This window comes from Cryptomeria japonica, chromosome 10 (assembly GCF_030272615.1).
Source record: "Cryptomeria japonica chromosome 10, Sugi_1.0, whole genome shotgun sequence".
Classification (NCBI taxonomy): Eukaryota; Viridiplantae; Streptophyta; class Pinopsida; order Cupressales; family Cupressaceae; genus Cryptomeria; species Cryptomeria japonica.
In genome coordinates this window covers 30625184-30636522 of record NC_081414.1, presented here as the reverse complement: position 1 = coordinate 30636522, position 11339 = coordinate 30625184, and positions in this window count along the sequence as shown.

The window sequence follows — 11339 nt, the reverse complement described above, 5'->3', positions numbered from 1 at the left end:
ACCTCAAGTTTCCCACCCATATCAGCTTGTAAAACAACTCAAGTTTCCAACCCATATCGGCTTATAACACAACTCAGGCTTTCACATACATTGAACTTAAAACAGAACACGCAACTACATCATTTTTTATCAACACAACAGAATGATATCTATACATAACTTGGAAAATTGCACATCAAAACAAGTTATACATATACTCATCTTGGATATATTCATCAAAACACGACAGACAAACAAAACAAAATTTTCAAATCGACCAACACTGCAAAAAATAAAAGTTTCTGATGTGTTAAAACAGAACTTTAATGCGCTAAATCACCCCCACACGCTAGGCTGTCTTTCCTACATGCTAATCTACCTGTTCTATGCGCTAGACTCTGTCTACGCGCTACTCTTTTCCTTCATTGCGCTACCTAACCCTTCCTATGTGCTAGACTCTGTCCACGCGCTAATCTATCCCTCCTAAGCGCTACCCGTTTAGCCCTATGCGCTAGGTTAGTCCTACGCGCTAAACCACCTTCCCTATGCGACCCTCTGCAGTCCCTATGTGCTAGGTTAGTCCTACGCGCTAAACCCCCTTCCCTATGCGAACCCCAGCGGCTCCTATGCGCTCGGTCACACCTACGCGCTACCCTGTTGATGCGAAGCGCTACCTAATACCTCACATGCGCTATTTTCCTTGCACGCGCTAACCTAAAAGTTTCATGTGCTAACCTACGATTTTCGGATGCAACTCCTAAATTTAAACTTGATGCGCTACTTCACACTTTGCATGCGCTACTGTAGACCTTAGACGCGCTAAAACATAACCCCCGAACTTTGAAATTCAAAAAAATGACCAAAAATGACAAAACAAAAAATCAAAAAGGGGTCAAAAACGTTGACTTACTGGTGATCCATGCGCTACCGGCCTCCGGTACCTCCGAACGCGCTCGAAATGGTGTCTGTGATAGGGAATCGGCATTTTCTCTCCAGAGCAAATTCTCTTTCTTCACAATCAACAAAGCACAAATGAACCTAAATCAACCCCTAAATCCCTTTTATAGGAGGAAAATGAAATTAGGGTTAGCCGACTGGCCCTGTAATATGGTCGCGGTCTCCCCTATACCAAAACAGCTATAACTTATCGGGAGATGAATCAATCTGCACACTTTTTATATGCACGAAATCCTACACATCATACGAACTTCATCAAATTAAATCAAAAAATTTCAAAATTGATTCATCTCCCGAGGGGGCATCACACATCGAATCTGGGGCATGACTTGCAAATCAAAAGAGCGACACAACAAAAAGTGCATTTGATCATAAAATCACAAAAACACATCATTTTCTTTGAAATAACATGTGCACACACGTCACTTCAAAGAGGGGCAAAATGTAGACGTATAAAAATGACCATATTCCTAAATGAATATTTTATGTTCATTTCTCTATTTGATTAAATCCAATTTAATTAAATTATCCACATTCTTCTATTTTATTAAATAAATTACTCAATTTATTTAAATAAAATTCACTATATTCATTTAATGAATAAATCATTTTATTCAATTAACTCCCCCCTATCCACTTTTAATTAAATCCAAATTTAATTAAATAGTTATCCCAAATTGAATAAATCAAATTTATTTAATTACAACCAAATTGAATGAAAATCATTTAATTCAATTAAATCCTATTATCCCTCCATCCACTTGCAAAATCCCCAAACCCCTTCCTAATCCCTTCTAGAATCTTCTAATCACTTCTAATTAACCTAACCCTCCCCTAAACTTTGTCACATCCCTAAGCAAAGGGAAGTCACTTCTCAAAAACCTTAAAGTCTTTGATAACCATTGAAGGTTTTCAACCTTCAACCACTAAAATCCTTAAAGTCTTTGAAAACCATTAAAGGCTTCCAACCTTCAACCACTTAATCCCTAAAGTCTCCAATAACCATTAATGGTTAATTCAAACCTTCCCACATGGTTAAAACATTTGTTTTGACTCAACCTCTATCCAACCCAAGGGTCTCATCAGGCCTTTAATGCTTTGACCATGAATATCTCTTAATCATTTGCACAAAGGTTTATCCTTGGATTAACTCTTAATCTAGTGGGTAAGCCTAACTTAGACTTGACCCTTAGCCTTTAGATAACCATGAGGTCTTCTCAGGCCTTTAATGCCTCCAACCTCTTCTCTCAACCCTATCTTATGTTGACATTTGTCACCATGTCATTGGTGCCAATTGTGCACATGGATCCCCAACTTTCAAACCTGGCCCTTGATTAAACCTTTCAATCCTGACCATCCATTGCCTTGTTTGTACTAAAAATAGAGCCCTCATTCCTCCATTCTTAACAATCATCTTTCAAATTTGAAGCATTATACTTATGCTCAAATTCTTTCAAGCTTTTATATCATCTTTATGCTCATCATTTAGCCTCTTTTAGATTAGGAATTAGACTAAATATACATGTTAGAATACTTCTTTTATCATTTTAGCTCAATCATAGACTAAATATAGTATGCTAGGATAGTATTCATACTAACCTCGTCATCTTATCATCTAGTATATTGCATTTTAGAATCATACATAGCTTAATCTCCATTTCATACTAAAATTTATCAAAGCATCTCTCGTTCTCATATTTGCCATCCCTAAACCATTTTGCTCAGTGATCTGAGAGCAAAACATTGGACTGAGGGACATTGTGAGATAGAGAACCATGGGACCCTCCTTGGGAAGCTGAGTAACACTACGTTACTCCATAGCTTGCATCAAGAAGTCTTGTGTGTGTGTGTGGACTAGTATTCTAACATATTTTCACATATTAAGTTTTATTCGCCCACTTTTCCCGCATACAATCGCAACTGGCAATTTGACCTTAGGGATAAAGAGTGTTTGAAGTGTTTTCATTTTGAGTCAAGACCAAGTGAAAATTGAGCCAACTTCAGGCTTTGGAAAGAAAAACACCTAAAATACACTTAAAGAAAAGGGTCATAAAAAGTCCAAGGATTGGGTTGATCTAGACCCATACTCATTTGTGCCTTTGAGGCAACATGCTTGTGTTTGTGTGCTTGCTTTGTTTTCTTGTCAAAGAAACATCATAAAATCCAAAATTTCAGAACAAGTATTCATCCAACCAAATATTTTCAAAACAACCAAAAAGATCAAAAACAAAGAGAAGAGTATCAAAATATATGACCATTCTTCACATCTTGAGAAATAAGAATCTTCATCAACACATCAACTTCAAAAGAAGACCCTTGAGCTCAAAGGCTTTAATCAAAAGGCAGAAATTATTCTATCTAAATAGACAAATCTTTGTCTCTCATAGAGCTTTTTTGCGTCACATATACCTTTATCTTCAAGGAAAATTAAACGAATTTGATCCAGAATCATTGAACTGCAGAGCTTTTATGCAATATAGAGCTTTGAGTTATCACAAAAACCAAGGAGGCAAGATCAATCCCAACTTCTTCCCAGACATTTGTATCACATACAACGTGGCTCGAGAAATGGCACCAACACCCGAAAGGGAAGAGGTAGAATTTGTTTCATTTGTGACACAAAGCTTTTATTGAAGTTAAACATTTCATCCATTTCTCACCTTCACTTCATCACTTCATTTCAACTCTCAAAACATTAAGAGGTTCTTGTCCTAAGTTCTCTTTTGGATATTTCTTGAATCAACACAACAAATCACTTTTTAGATTGTTTCTACATCTAGGATAAGCTCATCCTAAGACACATATCTATGCAGGTTAAAACTAGTGTATGAGTCAATCCTCTCATTACTAGGTAGTTAAGTCTGTAACGCATCTCAGATTTCCCTACACCTTATCACATCAAACCTTCTCAAACACCACAAGCAATTCAAGAAAGAATTTTGGTCATATCTACCTTTAAGTGTTAGAGATCCGTATGCAAAACACTTCACCAACCATAAATCTTTCATTTCATCAACAACTCATCATCATTTTCACCCAACTTCAACAAAAGCTTGTAAACAAAATGGCCCAAACCCGTTCACGGTCAAGGCAACAAGAAATAGAAATTGAAGAAGAAGAAGAGGAAAATCTCAATGAATTTCAAGAAGCACTTGGAGGAAATGCGAATGACGAAAAACCAAGTACTCCTACTCCTGCAAAAATAGAAAGGGCACAACACAACCCTCTCTTTAACAGACTTTTTGATGAAATACTCAGGAGTAATGTTGATGCTCACTTTTTAAGACTTGCTCAAGAAGGAGCTAAACTCCCCTTTGACTTTGATCTTGCACAACTAAGACAAGCATCAGAACAACAGAGTCATAATGAGGATGATAGAGGCAGAGATCACATTAGATATAAAATTCCTCAAGGTAATCCACCACCTCCTCCTCCTCCAAATGACATAGAGATGTTGCGGAAACAAGTTGAAAATCTCGCCCAACAACTCCGTAGTGGTGTGAAGACTAATAAATTCTCACTTAATGACATTTGTCCCTATCCCTTTGATAGGAATCTTTATATGCCATCATTTCCACGAGGGTTTGAAACACCTAAGTTTGAAAAGTATAGAGGAAAAGGAGATCCTCGCGATCATGTCAGAGAATTCCATTCAGCATGCCTCGAAGTGGTATATGAGGATACATACCTAATGCGCCTTTTTCCCCAAAGCTTGGGAAGAACAACCACATCATGGTTTTCCCGATTACCAAGTGGCATTAGGACATTTGAGGAACTCATCCAGAAGTTCCTAGCACATTACTCACACAACATTGAATGTGATATCACCATGGCTGATCTTTGTAACACTAAACAAAAACCAAGTGAACTATTCTCAGTCTTTCTGCAACGATGGCGTCAAATGTCTAGCAGACGTTCTCTTCAGTTACCTGAACAGGAACTTGTGGAAATTTTTATTTCCAACTTAAACGAAGAAATGGAATTTCACCTTGACGTAAAAGACACAGATTCTTTCAATGACGTGATCACCAAAGGCTTGAAACATGAGCGGCCCTCATTAAGAAATGACTTATTAAAATCTACAATGAACCAAAGGATGGCCCTTGTCCACGTTTCAATAGTGATAAACCAAACTTCTGGAACAAAAACAAAAATATCGTCAATGATGGGGTTGTGGATGCCAGAACTATCAAAAGTGCGCAACCTGTAATCCAATTTGCAAGACAGAATCCCCCACCTAAGACTAACACAGTCGCTCCTCCAATCAAGGTTGCATCACATCTCAAGATGAACCCAGACAACATCATCAAAAACCAAAGCGAACATATACTCCCTTAGGGGAACCCATCGAAACAGTGTTACGACAGTTGGTTTCTCAAAATCTGGTTACCTTACCCGAAACATCAAACTATGAACCTCAAGTCAAACCTTCATGGTGGAGGGATACTGAACATTGCGATTTCCATCAAGGGAAAGGACATAAGACAAGCAATTGCCACATATTGAAAGATCATATTCAGGATCTTATTGACCGAGGAGAAATCAAAATCGAAGGACACGACCCAAAAACAACAAACAATGATCATCTCATGTTTAAAAATCCACTTCCATCACATGATCAAAGGGGTCCTTCCACTTCAGGGAGAAACACAGATACTACTGATTATACACAAGTCGCGTATAATTACACTGTGAATCACCTTTACGATGTCGATGAACAAATTGCAACTATTACTATCAAAAATCCCAGCTCCACTTGCAATTTTGTTACACGTCATAGCAAGATTACCATAAAATCAGCTCCACAAGGCACCACATCTATCCCAAAGCAATATAACCTTGTGGACCAATTAGACAAAACGCCCGCACTGATATCTATCTTAGAGCTATTGCACCTATCTCCATCTCATAAAACAATCTTGGATCAAGCTCTCCAAGAGGCATCAGTCCCTGCAAATTTGAACACAGATCAGTTCCAAGCCATGGTTGGCAGTCTAAGGTCATCACCTTGTCTCACTTTCTGTGAAAGTGACAACTCTTCCTTCTAGCAACCTCATAACGCCTCACTACACACTGAAGGATTCATCAATCAGCATAAGATCAAGTGAGTCTTGATCGACAATGGAGCAAGCTTGAATATCTATACTCTACAATTAGTCACATCTTTGGGATATGCAGTTGAATCAGTAGATCCTTGCAAGAAGATCACAATCAAAGCTTATGATGATGCAGAGTGTTCATCTAAAGGAGCTATGGTGCTACCAATCCGAGTGGGCCTTGTGGTGAAACACATCATCTGTCAGGTTATTGACCTTCCTCTTCCATACAATTTGTTGTTGGGAAGACCCTGGATACACGCCATGCAAGTCGTTCCATCCACCTACCATCAATGTATCAAATTCCTACATAATGGTGTAGAAATCACCATCCTGGGCAATGCGAACCCCTTTGCATATTGTCATAACATAAGTCATCAACCAGAGATTACCGTTCCCAAAAATAGAGAAGCCATCTCCTCCACATCATATGTAAGTCCAGCTTCCCTCTCCAGTTCAAACACTATTATACCCAAGCAAGAGAAGCTCAAGATGAAAATTGCAGAGGAAGGTCCAGGAGAATACAATCTAAGCCAACTCTTTTGTGTTGGACAAATGCCTACTTCTCCTAAAACATATGGCAAACCTCAACAAATACTTCAAACGGCACTAGTTAAACCAGCATGTGCATTAACACCTTTCATCCTTGGAAAGAGTCAAGAAGAGGAAACTAAAGATGAAGACATAGTAGAATGGATCTAAAAGGATCCTATCACTACTGACATTCCGCAAGCTAGGCTTCCCATAGATCAATATGGCAATGGTCTTCTCATTATGCAAAGAATGGGATATGATGGTCAAAGTGCTTTGGGGTATTGTAAGCAAGGGCAACATGAGCCGCTACTATCGGAATTACAACCCAAAGACAACGCAGGCTTACGCTTTCAAAAGGAGATCTTTCCTAAGCTCAGATTCAAAGGGAAACCCAGCAAACTGCTATATCAACCTACTACAAAGAGGTTGCCTTTGATTATAAAAGCAGCACTCCAAAACATCACAATTATCCCATTGAAGCTAAAGATCCCAGCAAAACCATCTGCAATGCCCGTTGTCCCATCAATCGAACCAGCAATAACACCATTAGCAGCAACAACTATATCAGAACCCACAGCAGTATCTACGACACCAGCAGTTCTAGTAGAAGTAGCAGAATCAACACTACCAATGCTCCCTGTATTGGATTCATTGATCCCCATAATCCTTCCTATAGCACCGATCATACCTACAGTATTTAAATCAAAGGATATCCTAATACGGTACAGTAACCGATTACTAGAAGGTGACTTAGAAACTGACTCGCATGAGTGGGAATTTGATTCAGTACAACTTAACACTTCAGATGAGGAAGACACATCACTACCTCCACCCCACAAAGACATCCCTGTTTACGAAGAAGCACAGATAAAGACCTCTTGGGTTCCTGAGCTGGAAACTTCTTCCATAGACCCTACGTCGCATCCTACGCTTGATTCTGATAGGGAGAGTACCATCAATGCCCTTCACCACAACGTCTTAACCCTCACTGATACATCTAACAAACTTAACCTAATCGATGAGATAATGTCCATTATTCATCCTAAACTCATCGAATGGAACCAACCTAATCCCCCATGTCTTGACCACTTCCAAAATGATGAGGCGATCATTGACTTCTTGGACTTACGGGATAACATACCAAGTGGGGATCACAAAGTTGGATTCGCCATAGAACTTAATAGTGCAACATACTTTGGGGCGAATGCCAAACCTTTCAGCTGCAAAAATATAACAATAAAACATGGATCTTCTAGTGAAAACCACACTGTGGCACTATTTGATCCCACAAAAGTAAAAAGAAAGAGCCTATCCAATGGTGAAAACCTCTCTGAGGTGCCTGAGGATGAAAGGTTTGACATCCTTCCCTGTAGCACACAGCAGGAACGATCGACGGTTCTCATCGAAGAAACCAAAGAATACAACATGGGGACTACTGAAACTCCTCACCACATACATCTGGCATCTCTTTTAACTTCAAAGGAACAGCCCAAGTTTGTCAAATTCTTCCAAAAATGCCAAATCAATTTCGCATGGTTATATGCAAACATGCCTAGTCTTGATCCAGATTTAGTCATGCATCACCTCATAGTAGCAGAAGGAGCCAAGCCTATCAAGCAGAAGCTTCACAAGATGCATCCTCAGATTGCAGTATTAGTCAAAGTAGAACTTAAGAAACTTCTGGATGTTGGTTTCATTAGACCCATTGATTATGCGGATTGGATATCCAACATTGTTCCTATCGGCAAACCGAAAGGGGGCATTTGCATTTGTACTAACTTCAGAGATCTGAATAAGGCATGTTCTAAGGATGACTTCCCCCTACCAAATATCGACATCATAGTAGACCTGACAGCAGGACATGCCATTCTTTCACTCATGGATGGCTTTTCAGGATACAATCAGATAAAGATCGCACTAGAGGATCAACATAAGACAACCTTCACATGTCCATGGGGCACATACTGCTGGAATGTAATGCCTTTCGGTCTCAAGAATGCAGGAGCGACCTATCAACGAGCAATGACCACCATCTTCCATGACATGATGCATACTATAATGGAAGATTATGTTGATGACTTACTAGCAAAATCACTCACAAGAGAAGGTCATCTCGACATATTAGATAAAATCTTTGATAGACTGGAACAATATCATATTCGACTCAACCCAAAGAGATGTGTCTTTGGAGTAACCTCATGGAAACTTCTTGGATACATTATCTCAAGCAAAGGCATTGAGGTTGATCCAGCAAAGGTCAAAGCAATCATGGACATGCCACCACCAAAGAACATCAGTCAGCTAAGGACATTACAAGGATGGCTACAATCCATCTGAAGATTCATTGCACAACTGGCAGATAAGTGTCACCCCTTTACACATCTACTACACAAAAACATCCGCTTTCAATGGGATGCCAGATGCCAGCAAGCATTCCAGATGCTTAAAGACTATCTCATGAATACACCATTGTTGATCCCACCAGATCCAAGCAGACCTCTGTTACTCTATATCTCAGCAACAAGTACAGCATTCGGTGTACTATTGGCACAACACAATGCAGAAGGGAAAGAGTGTGTTGTTTACTACATTTCTCGCACACTGGTTGGTTGTGAACTCAATTACACCCCTATTGAGCGAGATTGCCTAGCAGTAATCTTGGCAGCCACTAAACTGAGGCACTATCTATTGACACGCAAAGTACAACTCATTGTGAAGATTGATCCACTCAAATACTTGCTCAATAAAGAAGCATTGACAGGCCATTTGGCCAAATGGGTGATGATTCTCAGTGAATTTGACATTGAGTATGTGGACCGTAAAGCTATCAAAGGTCAAGTTATTGCAGATTAGTTGTCCGATGCACCACTCATAGGCGATCATCCTCTCATTTCCAATTTTCCAGATGAAGAGATATTCATGATCACAATAGCACAACCATGGAAACTATACTTTGATGGTTTGTATACTAGGCATGGCTCGGGGGTAGGCATTCTGTATATCACACCTCAAGGTGACATCATCCCGAAGTCTTACAGACTCACATTTCCATGCACCAACAACATAGCAGAGTATGAGGCCTTGATCACAGGACTTAGGCTAGTCGTACAATGGAAAGTACAAGAGCTACAAGTATATGGCGACTCCCAACTGGTCATTTGACAAGCAATAGATGAATATCAGACCAAGGATGATAAACTCATGCCATACAAGCAAATGGTGGACAGTCTAAAGGCATCATTTACTACAATTACCTTTGACCAGATACCCAGAGATCAGAATCAAGCTGCTGACGCTATGGCTACTATCGCATCTCTTCTAGATCTTCCACAAAATTCAACACGCTACGAGTTCTTGGTAGAACAGCTTTGGATTCCCGCTTATGATATCCCTGAATCCGAGTTGATATGTCACCTTGTCAGTTCCGAATCCCCATGGTATGGTGAGTTTTACACATATCTCCACGATCACACCCTTCCTCCCAACCAATCAAATAACCAGCATAAAACTTTCATTCGCCAAACCGCTCGATATACCATTATTGCTAAAACCCTATACCGACACAATCTTGATGGTACTCTCCTTCAATGTCTGGAACAAGATGAGATAACAAAGGCCTTGGAAGAGGTACATGAAGGAATTTGTGGAACACATGCAAGCGGTCTGTCACTAGCCAAGAAACTCCTGCGCACTGGATACTATTGGCCATCTATGGAAAAGGACTCCTACTACTTTGTCAGAAAGTGTAAGAAATGCCAAGTTCATGGAGACCTGATACATGCACCAGCACAGGAACTGCAACCAATCACAACACCATGGCCTTTTAGTCAATGGGGCCTTGACCTTGTGGGTAAAATTCATCCATCTTCATCCAATGGCCATAAATTCATCATTACCGCTACCGAATACTTCACAAAGTGGATTGAAGTTGTTCCACTTACCCAAGTTACCAACAAGGAGATCGCCTCATTCATCCTTAATTACATCATCTGCCGGTATGGTGTACCCATGTCCATCATCACAGATAATGGGCTTCCTTTCAAGAATCAAGATGTCTGTGAGCTCTGTGAGAAGTTTCACATCCAACACCGTTTTTCCACACCCTATTACCCACAAGGCAATGGTCAAGCCGAAGCATCAAATAAAAACATATTGAGAATCCTCAAGAAGATAGTCAATGATGTCGGTTGTGATTGGCATGTTCAATTGAATCCAGCACTATGGGCATAGCGAACTAGTATTCGAACCCCTACAGGCGCAACTCCTTACTCACTGGTCTATGGTGCAGAAGCTATCTTACCTATTGAGGTTGAGATACCATCACTATGGGTTTCCTTGTATAATCTGATAGATGATGAAGCATACAGAGTATCATGTCTTCAAGACTTAGAACTACTTGATGAAAAATGACAAGCTGCATACAATCACCTCAAAGCCTATCAGCAACGCACGAGCAGAAGCTATAATCATCGAGTTCGACCTCGTACATTTGAGGTAGGTGATCTTGTTCTCTGAGAAAATCCTCGTAACCAACCAAACAAATAACATCAGGGAAAGTTTGAATCAAATTGGTTGGGTCCATATGTTATCACTGTTGTATTTGGGTCCAGGACATATCAGTTGGCTACTTCAGAAGGAGAACCACTAGCAGATCCAATCAACAACATGCACCTCAAAAAGTTTTATACATAAGCTGCACAGAATGTTAGGCTCCCATATATATTGGCAAAAATACCAAAAAAAAAACATCCAGATAAAGGTCCTAAAGAAACA